The sequence below is a fragment of the Diospyros lotus genome, chromosome 14 (genome assembly GCF_014633365.1).
Source record: "Diospyros lotus cultivar Yz01 chromosome 14, ASM1463336v1, whole genome shotgun sequence".
Taxonomy (NCBI): Eukaryota; Viridiplantae; Streptophyta; class Magnoliopsida; order Ericales; family Ebenaceae; genus Diospyros; species Diospyros lotus.
Window position 1 is genome coordinate 33,759,887 of NC_068351.1, and position 12,639 is coordinate 33,772,525.

Here is a 12,639-nt window from a genome sequence, read left to right on the forward strand (position 1 = left end):
ATTTGGATTATTTCATTAAAAAAAATTAAAAAAATGGAGAAGATAATTAATTATTTGACAACTTTTTGATTCTAAATGCTATTATTTAACCATTTTCTTGTACACTTTTTAAAGAGATCATTTTTTATACAAACTTCTTCGTGACTAAGAAGAAGTTTATTGATTTTGGATAGAGATGGTGAGGACTAAAGCCAAGTCGGGATTAGTGGGCCTTCATGGCCTAAGCCTCCTAAGCCCAAATGGAGGGCCATGAAGGAACTAGGAATTCTTGCTAATAACAAATTTCCAAAATTTGGGAAATCTATCAATCCTTATTCCCAAATGCATTTTTAAGAAAATTATGTAACAAATAACTTGATTTAGAGTCTATATTGTATTCTAGGCTATGCAAGAAAAATGCATAAACATATACATATATATATATATATTATATTTGGACTATCTCATTAAAAGAAATAAATAAACCATCAATTTAGAGATCAATTATATATGACTCTATAATAGGACTCTCTTTCTTTCTTTCTCTGCATAACAAAATATTCAATAAAACTTATAATATCATGAAAAAGTAAGGGCCTGTTCTCTTTGGCGTTTTCGGGCCGTTTTCTGTTTTCAATTTTTCAAAACACTGAAAATGTGTTCTCTTTGTTATTTTCAAAAACACGTTTTCAAAAACAACTAAAATTTTTACAAAGGAAACCCAAAACAACATTTTGTTGTTTTGGGTGTTTTCAGTGAAAACCCACTGAAAACAGAAAACAATCCCAAAACACGGAACCTCCCCCCCCACCCCCCCCAACCGACCCCCAAACCCATTCTCGCACTCGCAAGGCAACTCTCTCTCTCTCTCTCTCTCTCATCTCCTTCATCTTCCACCATTGTCGCCGACTGCTCCTCGCCCGCCACCACTGTCGCCGACTACTTCTCCCCCGCCACCACTACCGTCGGCTCCTCCTTGCCCGCCATCACTATCGTCGACTCCTCCTTACCTGCCACAACTGTCGTCGACTCCTCCTCGCCCGCCACTGACTGCCATGGCCGACTGGTTGAGGAAGGAGATGGGGCAATCAACGATGATGAGAAAGTCAGCCGTCGCGATGATGGGTGAGGAAGGGGATGGTGCGATCGACGATGATGATGAGGAGAAACAAGGGCGGCCGGCGGTGAAAGGAAGAGGCGGCGGCGGCAGAAGATAGGCTACGCATAACCCTAAATGGAAGAAGAAAGAAGATGGAAGAAGAAAGAAGATGCATTCTCTGGTTTTTTTTTTATTTTCTGTTATTTATTTTTTTGTTTTATTTTATTTAAATATTAAATTGAATATGTGATATGTTTTGTTTGTATTAATTTTTTTAATGATATTTTTAAGATTGTTAATTTTTTTATTTTATTTTATTTAAATTTTATTTTATAATTTAAAATATTTGAACTAAATTTATAATTTATTAATAAATGTTTATAATTTATTTTAAATTAAATTCATTAAATAAAATATCATAATAATAAAAAAGAAACCGTTTTAAAAATTTCAAAGTAAACGCGTTTTCTAGTTTTTTGTTTTGAAAAATAGTTTTTCAAAATAACAAAAAGAACGCATTTTCAAAAATCTCAAAACAGACACTCAAAACACAAAACTCAAAATGAATTCAAAATTCAAAATACAAAACTGAAACACAAAGAGAACACCACCTAAGTGTTCATATTAATGAAGTTTTGTATTACTAAAAATCTTATATGTCCACGTACAAGTATTATTACGGGTATTTCTCGCACTACTTCTTATGGGCTGGGCTCGACCTAGTAGGTCGGCCCAATCGCCTAAAGCCTAGTAGACTCCAAGCTGAGTTCGTCGGAGCAAGTTCACACATCGCTAGAGCTCGAGCTCAGATCGCGGGACCAAGTGGGCTTTAAACGAGCAAGCTCCCAACGATGCTTCGAGCGAGCTCCCAACGACTGTTCTAGTTCGCTAGCCTAACTAATCAGCTCACGTAACAAGAAGACAACATACCAGAGAATAGTAGTGGACTAGGGGCTATCCCAGCTAGGCCGTTCAGGCTCGACCTGGCCCCATCCTCCCGGCCCATTTGTTTGGCCCATGTCGGTCCCATCCTGGTCCTTTGCAACAACATCCTTACAGCCACTTTTGGATTTTCGAGCGCCTGCATCAGATCCCATTCTGATTAATGACAGATCCCATCTACATTAATGAGGGTTCTATCAGCTCCTTGCCGTCGCATGGGCGCCTCCGCCAGCACCGAATATTTTGTCCCATCACCTGCAGACGTATGGCACATGCATGATGACATCTCCTCCTCCTATATATTAGCAAACTTTTTTCAGAGCTAGGGTATGCTCTATTTGCCAACTTGCTGATACTTTGCATCTTCTTTCTTGCTTATTTGAGCATCGGAGTATTTTGTAGGGGTCGACCAGCAGGCGGATCAACTGACCAAACCATACCATACATCATTCTCCCTTTCGGATTCATTACATTAGTGCGGGCCAACGAATCACGGTCGATCAATTTTGAATGTCGACATTTTGGCGCTAAAAGGAGGGCGCGTTTTTTATCAATATCAATGCAGAGAATGAGAAATACAAAAGGTTCCGAAGTAATGGCCAACCCATCAGCGAACCATGCTAACCAGTTGCTGGAAGTTCCGTAAGTTAGGGGCACAGTTGCATCCGCTTCAATACCCCTACTGGTTGGATCCATCCTTGGTGTCCCCGTGTGTTTTCCGACCAATCTGTGGCCCCTACCTCTGGGTTAGAGGTGATACAGGCCTAGTAGCAGCGTCAAGAAGCATTGGAGAGAATCATCATGTAGCTCGCTAATGCGGTTAGGGCATTGGCCTAAAACGCAAGTTCAAGCAGCCCAGGTGCAAGCGGAGGTCATGCCACCGGTGGGAGCCCCTCGTTCTCCGAGTGGAAGGCTTTCTCCAGACGAAAGAGAAGCCAGAAGAAACCTATGGGAAGCTGGATCGGTCCGTTCCTCAAACTTACAGTTTTGAAGGTCAGAAGAACGAAGACGCTGCAATGGTAAACTAAGGGCTCATCCCACTGAATAGAGGGCATGCGTGAGTCTTTGTAGAGATCGTTGTGATGAGATTTATGAAGGAAGTCAATGATGCGGGGATCCACATTGAAGGGATAGCTCAGTCGGAGTCAACCCAAGTTGCGCCGCCCACTGCAACTCCCTAGATCATGAGATGAGGAGAAGACCCCTTCTGCGAGATCACTATTCGCTAAAGCAAGATGCTGGATGGGAGAGACAATCTATCATAGGGCGATCTGCGAATCAAGACCCTGTAGTGGAGGAATTATTGCGGTGGATCCAACAATTGAAGGTAAGACATGGGGTACATGACCGAAGAGGAGGCCGCAAAGAGAGGATCCCATTCTCTAGGGAAATCGAGCAGGAGCCTTTCCCCCGCAGATTTAAGGTCCCTAGCATGACTCAGTACAATGGGGATAGCGACCCATATGACCACCTGTATGCTTTCAACGTCCAGATGGACTTGCAGACTTTTAGCTCATTAGCAAAATGCCGAGCTTTCCCCACAACCTTGGGAGACATGCCTCGGGTGTGGTTAAGAAGGCTCCATCCTCGCAATATCTGCAGTTGGGAGGAGTGGCAGAAGAAATTCATTAACCAGTACAGGTCGCTTCGAAGGCAGCTCGCCCCAACATGTCATCTTGTTACGGTGTTCCAACGGTCCGGCGAATCCTTGAAAGATTATATAGAGAGGTTCAGGCACGAAATGAATAACGTGAAAAATCTCTCAGACGAGAGTATCTTGATTGTGATCTCTGCCGTACTTCGGAAGGATGAGAAGCTCTACGAGAGCATCTACAAGTCCCTTGTAAGGGACCTAGGCGAATTCTACGAGTGAGCTTGGAAGGAGGTCGGATGGGAGGAAGCTTTTGATTCGAAAAAACCAAGTGATCAGAAGAAAGGAGTAGAAGGCGTTAGCCAAAACAAGAAGAGAGGCAATGACGACGCTAAAAAAGAAGACGAAGGGTGGAGTGCCAATGATCAGGTTGCTAAAAAGGTAAGGATTGAGCTAGGAAGGAAGTGACCTCCATGTCGAGGTCGATATGAAAGTTATAATGTCCTATCTGACACTTAGGATAGGATCTTTACCACTGAACGGAACAAGGAAGACTTTGGGAGGCCTAGCCCCATAAGGACTCCCGATAAGTTCAGAAACAAAAACAAGTTCTGTGCCTACCACAATAAGGCCTGACACATCATCTTCGAATGTTGGGCACTAAAGGACGCAATTGAAGAGTTAATTAGGAGGGGTCGCCTGCGTGACTATGTGGTGCGACCAAGAGATCAGCAACCCCAGCAGCTAGCCCAACCAAATCCTCGTCAAGCTCCCGAACCGGATCAAACACCTGCAGTAAGAACCATTTTTATCATTCATGGAGGGCCTCATATTGCAGGGACTTCTAATAGATCCCACGAATGGTATGTTCGGGAAGCTAGTCACCTTTTGCTCGTTGGGAATAACGGTTAAGAAGGACCATTCAAGAGAGCCATAATGGCTTTAGATGATATTGCTTTCACCAAAGATGATTCTAGTGACATGCACTGGCCACACAATGATGCCCTCGTGATCCGAGCTCAAATTGATAGCATGGAAGTGAGAAAGATTATAGTGGATACAGGCAGTTCGATGAACGTCATATATAGGGGATGCTTTGACCAAATGGGACTGGGGTCAGATCAGCTGATAGCATCCCCAGAGTCGCTTTATGGTTTCACCGGCGATGCAGTAATTTTGACAGGACGTATAAGACTCCCACTCACGGTTGGGGAATCAGAGTTTCAGGCCATGGCAATGGCGAACTTCCTTGTCATCAATAGCCCCTTTGCATACAATGTCGTCTTGGAGAGACCTGCCATGAACGACTTGAATCTAGTTGTCTCAACTAGAGCCCTAACAGTCAAGTTCCTGACTCCAAATGAGACCAGATGCGTAAGGGGCGAGCAGTATGTGGCAAGGAGTCGTTCTACAGGGCTTGATGGGCCTACCTAGCGGCTCATAGAAAGGGGGGCAAAAAGACGATTTTACCCTCGCCCGCTTTTCAAATTTGGAAAGCAGGCCACTGCCCCCGCCCTACTGCTCTCACCTCCCCTGCCATGGCTGCTGTCATCGCCTCACCACCGCGCCTCGTTGCCGTTGCCTCTTCGCCATTGCCTCGCTGAGAGTTGATGTAGCGACTATCGGCGATGCGAGGCGAGGCGGCGATGGTAGAGAGGCGACGAAGGCGAGGCGGCGATGGCAGAGAGGCGACGACAACGACCATAGCACGGGAGGCAAGAGCAGCAGGGGCGGGGCAAATCCATGGGAGGGGAAGGAGAGAGCAAGGCGTGGGGGCAAAATCATCTTTTTGCCCCCTTTCGGTAACCCCGTCGAGCTTTCTAGAATTTTTCATGCAGCAAGACGCTGCTATGAGGAGGCATTGAAAATAGAGCTCAGAGGAAAAAAGATCAATATGGTATCTGGAGGGGAAATGCGAGTCATCAGTAGTAAAGGAGTCAGTCACGATTCGAACTCACGTGAGGTGGACTACGACCGAGTTTCCAACCCGACAGATGAGTTGGAAGACATTGTGATTAGTGACATCGATGTTGAAAGGTGCCTTAAGTTGGGCAAGGGCCTCTCCTTCAAGGTAAAGTCCTGATTGGCTGATTTTCTTGAAACAAATTTAGATGTATTCACTTGAAACCATGAACATATGGTGGGGAAAAACCCAAATGTGATACTACATCGACTCAATATCTATCCTAACCATAAGCTAGTTCGCCAGAAGAGGAGATCCATGACAGCTAAATGCTATACGGCCTTGAAAGAAGAGGTAGACAAACTCTTGGCCAACAAATTCATCAGGGAGGCCCATTACCCGACTTAGGTGGTGAACCCAATCCTTGTGAAGAAGATGAATGGAAAGTGGAGGACTTGTGTTGACTTCACGGATTTGAACAAGGCCTGTCCAAAAGACAGTTTCCCTCTACCCAGAATTGACTAGCTCGTGGATGCAACGGTTGGGCATTAGCTTCTCAGCTTCATGAATGCCTATTCGGGATACAACCAGATTCCTATGAACCCCGAAGAGGAGGAGCATACATCATTTGTCACGGATCGGGGGCTATACTGCTACAAGGTGATGCCCTTTGGACTAAGGAATGCAGGAGCAACATACCAGCGGTTGGTTAATATGATGTTCGGAGATCTGATCAGAAAAACCATGGAGATATACGTAGATGATATGTTGGTAAAATCTAGTCAGGTCACCAACCACATCTGCAACCTAGAGGAGGCATTCCAAGTTCTGAGGAAGTACCAGATGAAACTAAATCCGCTCAAATACTCATTCAATGTGGCTTTCGGGAAATTTTTGGGATTCATGGTGAATGAAAGAGGGATCAATGCCAATCCTGAGAAAATTCGAGTTTTACTTGACATGCGATCGCCTACCAAGATAAAGGAAATGCAAAGCCTTAATGGCTAGATTGCTGCCCTTAGTAAGTTTGTCTCCAAAGCCTCTGATAAGTCTATTCCATTCTTTAATGTCTTGAAGCAAGTAAAGTACTTCCGGTGGACAGAGGAAAGTGAAATCGCTTTCCAGCAACTGAAGGAATATATGGGACGGACTCTCCCTATGTCAGAACCAAAGGAAGGAGATGAGTTGATTGTCTACTTGGGAGTGTCTAAGTATGCTATTAGCGCGGCACTAGTGCAAGAAGAAAATCGGGTGTAGTACTCGGTGTATTATGTGAGCCACAAATTACTTGATGCTGAAACAAGGTACACCCCTATGGAGAAGCTCGCCTATTCCTTGGTGGTCGCTTCAAGGAAGCTACGCCTTTATTTCCAAGCCCATTAGATTGGCGTATTGGCCAAGTACCCACTGAATTAGATCTTACAAAAGTCCAACTCATTCCACCGTCTACTCAAGTGGGCCATTGAGTTCGCTCAGTTCAACATAAAGTACAAACCAATGTCGACCGTCAAAGGGCAAGTGCTGGCAAATTTCGTCGCGAAATTTGCAGGCCCGATGGAGGAAGAGCCCATCTCTTTAGTAATTCTAGTATGGGAGTTATTTGTGGATGGGTTTTCCAGCGAACATGGATCTGGAGCAAGTGTACTCTTGATAAGCCCGGAGGGACACAAGATCCCTTATGCGTTAAGATTTGGGTTCAAGGCAACCAACAATGAGACCAAGTACGAGGCGCTGTTGGCAGGTTTACGTTTGGCAAGAGAAGTGAAGACATAATGGTTAGTAGTTTTCAACGACTCCCAGCTCGTAGTTTGCCAAATACAAGGGGAATATCAAGAAAAATGCTCAAAGATGATAGCCTACATTCAGAAAGTTCAGGAACTAATTCGCCTCTTCGAGGAGTGCAAGTTGAATCAAGTGCCAAGGAGACAGAACTCTCACACCGATGCCCTCGCTCACTTGGCATTAGTAGGAGATGCAGACTCCTTAGGGGCCATTCCCGTGGAGTTCCTAAATGCACCGAGCATGGAAGGACAATGTGAGACGTTAGCAATCGAGCTGAGGCCGGATTCATGGATGAGACCCATCGTTGAATATTTGCAAGAAGAAAAATTGCTAGGTGACAAGTTAGAAGCACGACGTACACGAGCTCGGGCAGCCAGATACTGTATTCACAACGATATGCTATACAAAAGGGGGTTCTCAGCCCCATTACTGAGATGCATCAATGAGCCTGAATGTCAGCCAATTCTCATAGAAATCCATGCCGATCACTGCGACAATCATGCTGGGGGGTTTCCTTGGCCTAAAAGGCACTTTACTAGGGATTTTACTAGCCTACCATGAAGTAAGATGCTATAAATCTAGTGAAAAGGTGTGACACATGCTAAAGATTTGCAAAGATACCGTGAGCTCCACCTACCTATATGTAACAGATGAGCAGCCCATGGCCCTTCGCTATATGGGGTATCGACTTGATCGGGCCACTTCCTACAGCTCGCGATGGATACAAGCATGCTATATTGGCTGTTGATTACTTCACCAAGTGGGCGGAAGCAAAGGAGCTCGCATAGATATCCACTACAAAGGTAGAAAAGTTTGTATGGAGTAATATCATCTGCAGATTCGGAATTCCTCAACAGATAGTCAGGGACAATGAAACCTAGTTCACTAGCGAGTAGTTCGTCCAATTCTGCGAATCACTAGGGATCCAGAAGAGCTTCACAGCCGTGGACCACCTGCAAGCCAATGGACAAGTCGAAGCTGTATTTAAGAAGGACGGTCTGCCAAGTAGTACAACCCGTCCTTGACATTCTTAAAAGAAAAAAGGAATTTAATAAGTTTCGGAGTTGGGGGAGAAATTTTGTTTCTAAGGAATATAACAGCTAAAGAGGTAAGTTGGGTGTATGAGTTTGGGGTCAATCGGAACGGTATGAGCTTGAGCTCGTTCAGGAGTTTTAGAAGATAGGGTGTGATGGGAAGCCTAAACCCAAACTCGAAGTGCTGGGGGCTAATGGCTATGAAGTCAGTTGGAGGATAAGCTGCATGACAGCTCGGAGAAGAGATGTACATTAGGCAACCCTTTGGGAGGTGGGACTCTTGGACACAGGTCGCCACTTCGTGAAATTTGGCTTTGGAAGGGTATTACCGAAAGACCTCGCGCCCCAGGTTTCCCTCAGCGACCTGCTTGCTAACGGCTAGATCGATTTCAGAAGACGACACGTCTACAACCTCTCTAACTCGCGAGCTCATTTCCTTAAGGCTATGCATGTCTATTACCAGGCAGTCTTTTGAGTTCGAGGTATCGCCCTCTCTTATAATGTGGTTGCAACGCTTTTGACTTGAGTTCCATTGAATAGAATCAAACATCTATAATGAAAAAGAAAGAACAGTCAGGTCACAGGATGCGGACCAGACCTCAAAAAAGATCAGAAGAGCCCTAAAAATATTCCCTATTTGGGAAGGTCATGCGCTTTACAACTAGGTGCTGCCTAAGGCGGAGGGGCTGAGAGTACGACCCCGACATTCCATAGAAGTCGAATCCTAAAAGTCATTGAGCCCGAAGGCTCAGTGAGAACTTAACAAACCGATTCAAATCGGTGCACCAGATAATGAAGAAGGCACCGACAGAATCAGAGAAATCGAAGAACCATAGACGGTTAATCGATGATAGACGGACCAAAGAGACCTCAAGGAAATATACAAGAGTGACCAAAGGCTTACCTATCAGAAAACCCCTCGCTGGGGCCGTAATCTGGAAACAGGCCTCGGACGATAGACGGCATCAAGGCGATTGCAGTCGGCAAAACTCGATAGGAATGGAAGTCTCGAGAGTAGAAGGCAAAAGCAAGAAAATTTCAAAGTGGTGTGAAAGAGGGAAAAAAGGTAATGCCCTATACTATTTATACACCCTGCTCGGATGAACTCAACCGTCGGATCAAAACGGCTTATGGTATACTCCGCATCCATCGGCCGCATGATAGCTTATGGGCCCCATAGGCATAATCATTGGCAGTAATGGGGGGACGTGCGCATTAAATGCTCCGCAGACAAGACGTGCTGCGTGAAACGACGTGATTCGAAGCGATTGGGCAGAAGTTTGAAAGGCAGATTGACAGTTAAAACAACTGGCAAAACATCAGCTCCCGGTTCGAAGATCGCCCTGCGAGCTGGGGGGCTTATGTTACGGGTATTTCCTGCACTACTTCTTATGGGCTGGACCCGACTCAGCAGGCTAGCTCAATCGCCTAAAGCCTAGTAGGCTCCAAGCTAAGTTCGTTGGAGCAAGCTCATACATCGCTGGAGACCAAGCTTAGATCGCGGGACCAAGCAAGCTTTAAACGAGCGTGCTCCCAACGACTCTTCCAATTCGCTAGCCTAACCGATCAACTTGCATAACAAAAAGACCATATATCAGAGAACAGTAGTGGACTAGGGGCTCTCCCAGCTGGGTTGTTCAGGCCCGACTTGGCCCCATCCTCTCGGCCCATTTGTTTGGCCTATGTTGGTCCCATCCTGGCCCTTTGCAACAACATCATTACAAGCACTTCTGAATTTTCGCGCGCCCGCCTCAGATCTTATCTTCATTAATGACGAATTCCATCCACATTAATGAGGGTTCCATTGGCACCTTGCCATCGCATGGGCCCCTTCGCCAGCGTTGGATATTTTGTTCCATCACCTACAAACGTACGACACATGCAAGAGGACATCTCATCCTTCTATATATCAACCAGCTCTTTTCAGAGCCAGGGTATGCTCTCTCTGCCAACTTGCTAATACTCTGCATCTTTTCTCTCGCTTACTTGAGCGTTATAGTATTTTGCAGGGGCTGACTGACCGGCAGATCAACAGACCAAACCATACCATACATCATTCTCATTTTTTGATTCATTACATCAGTGCGGGCCAACGAATCACGGTCGACCAATTCTGAACGTTGACAAGTATATTATATAATTGACTTGAGAGGTCTAACTCTTTAATTCCTTGTCTTTGAGTTGTTTGATATGGTTTCTTGAGAAAGTATATAATTTTTGAGATATCTATCTAGAATCACAACTCTTATTGAACGTAAATGGTAGTGTTGTATTTTTAGAAGTTGGTGGATGAGAGAACAACGAAGTTTCTCTTTTGACACCTAATTGGGTAATGCTCAACGATTTTAGAAATTCTCTATTGGCGAGTGCCCATTGATGCATCCTTTCAATGCTTTTCTCATTTTTTATTATGACTATTGAGACATCTAAACTATCTTTAAAAAAATTGTTTGTGAATGATTCCTCTTCAAAAGAGCTTGCACCTATCACCTTCTTCTTCTCGATCAATCTTAATAGTATGTTGATCATCCTGCTTGGCTCTTGGCAGATCTTCTTACTTATTTTTCTTCTCTTTAGTATGTATTCTTTTTATATGTGCATATAATGAGAGAATATAATCTATTCTTCAATATTTATAGACATGAAAAATTAAAATCTAAAAGAAAAAAGATTCATTATGAGGATTAATTCAAAATCATATAGGATTTATAAATTTCGCTAATTTTGGATAAGAAGAGTAAGGACTCGGGACAACTCATGAGAATTAGGATCCTTGTTGACATGAAAATTTTCAAAATTAGCCAAAAAAATATTCATATTTATTAAATTTTTAATTACAAATTTTTAAATGAAAATGTTGATTATTAAAATATTTCAATTTCTAAATTCTTGAGATTTCTATTCAAATATATTCATATCATATATATATATATATTATGTGGACTATCTCATTAAAAGAAATAAGTAAACTGTTAGTTTAGAGATTTTAGTGAACAATAAATTGAATCTTGAATCTATTTAGAGATGAAACATATATGACTTTGTTATAGGACTCTATCTCTCTATATTATAAAATATCTTATGAAACTTATAATATCAATTCATGAAAAAGTAAAATATTCTAATTTTGAATAGAGAATCATGAGGATAAAGGCAACTCAGGATTAATGGGCCTTCATGGTCCATCCTCCCAGCCCGATTGGAGGGCCCACAGACTGAAATCCTCTTTTTTATTTTCTAACCTGCAAAATTGAAAACTATTTATTGGTTGGGTAGGCCTGCCTTTTGGGCCACTAGGCTGGCCCACAAAGTTTCACACCCGTTTGGACCTTAAGTCGACCTATTTATATATTTATGTTTTAAATTAGTCTTATTCTTATATTTAGATTTTTATATTTATTTTAATTTTAATTGAGTAATTATGACTCATTTATTACATATGTTAAAATATAGAATAATGTTAGGAGTCATTATTCTAACAAAAATTTATTAAAATAAACCAAAATTCAAAATTTCAAAATTCCAAATCCAAATTCACGTCAAACTCAGTCAAAATTGAACATAAATTTATTAAAAAAAACACCAAACTTTTATATTTAATTAAAATAAACTAAAATGACTTTTACACGTGTATTAATATATATTTCATAAAATAAATATATATATAAGAGAGCAAAAAATAGATTTATTTGAACTAACCGGTTGGTTTCGGTTAATTTTTTTCAAAGACTTAATTTTCGATTCAATTTTTTGATTGGAAAAACCAAACGAACCATACAGATCAAATTTTAAAACGATATTATTTTGATATTTATAAAATAATATTATTTTTTTTAATTTTGTATTTTTTATTGGTTATTTTGATTTTTTTCATTTTTTTTTCTATATTTGTTCAGTTTAATCGGTTCGATTTATATGATTTGATTTTGATTTTTTTCTATTATTGCTTAGTTTGATTTTTTTGATTAATTGGTTGGTTCGATTCGATTTTGTTCTTCGATTTAGTTTAATCAATTAATAAATTTTGATCAAGTGTTTGGACACCCTAAATATATATAATCTCCAAATCAAATTAAATTGTGAGTTCACACATTTAACAAAGTGGAACAACTCATTTCACTATTCTATAGATTATTTAAGAAACTGACAGTATTTGAAAATTGATAAACAACTTACCTTGGAATTTGATGGCGCGAAAAATGACAAACACTATTTGTTATCAAGCTACCAACATAAAAGAGTTTCTCGTCAGTGGAATGATAGGCGATTCTGCCACCGTAATTGTAAATGAATTTGATTATAGCGTTGT

At 42.0% G+C, this 12,639-nt stretch overlaps 1 protein-coding gene across 1 annotated transcript in view; it reads left to right on the forward strand.

The window, feature by feature from the left end:
• LOC127789888 (uncharacterized) overlaps positions 1-12,639 on the forward strand; it is a 31,621-nt gene that overhangs the window by 17,577 nt on the left and 1,405 nt on the right. The window lies entirely within an intron of this gene.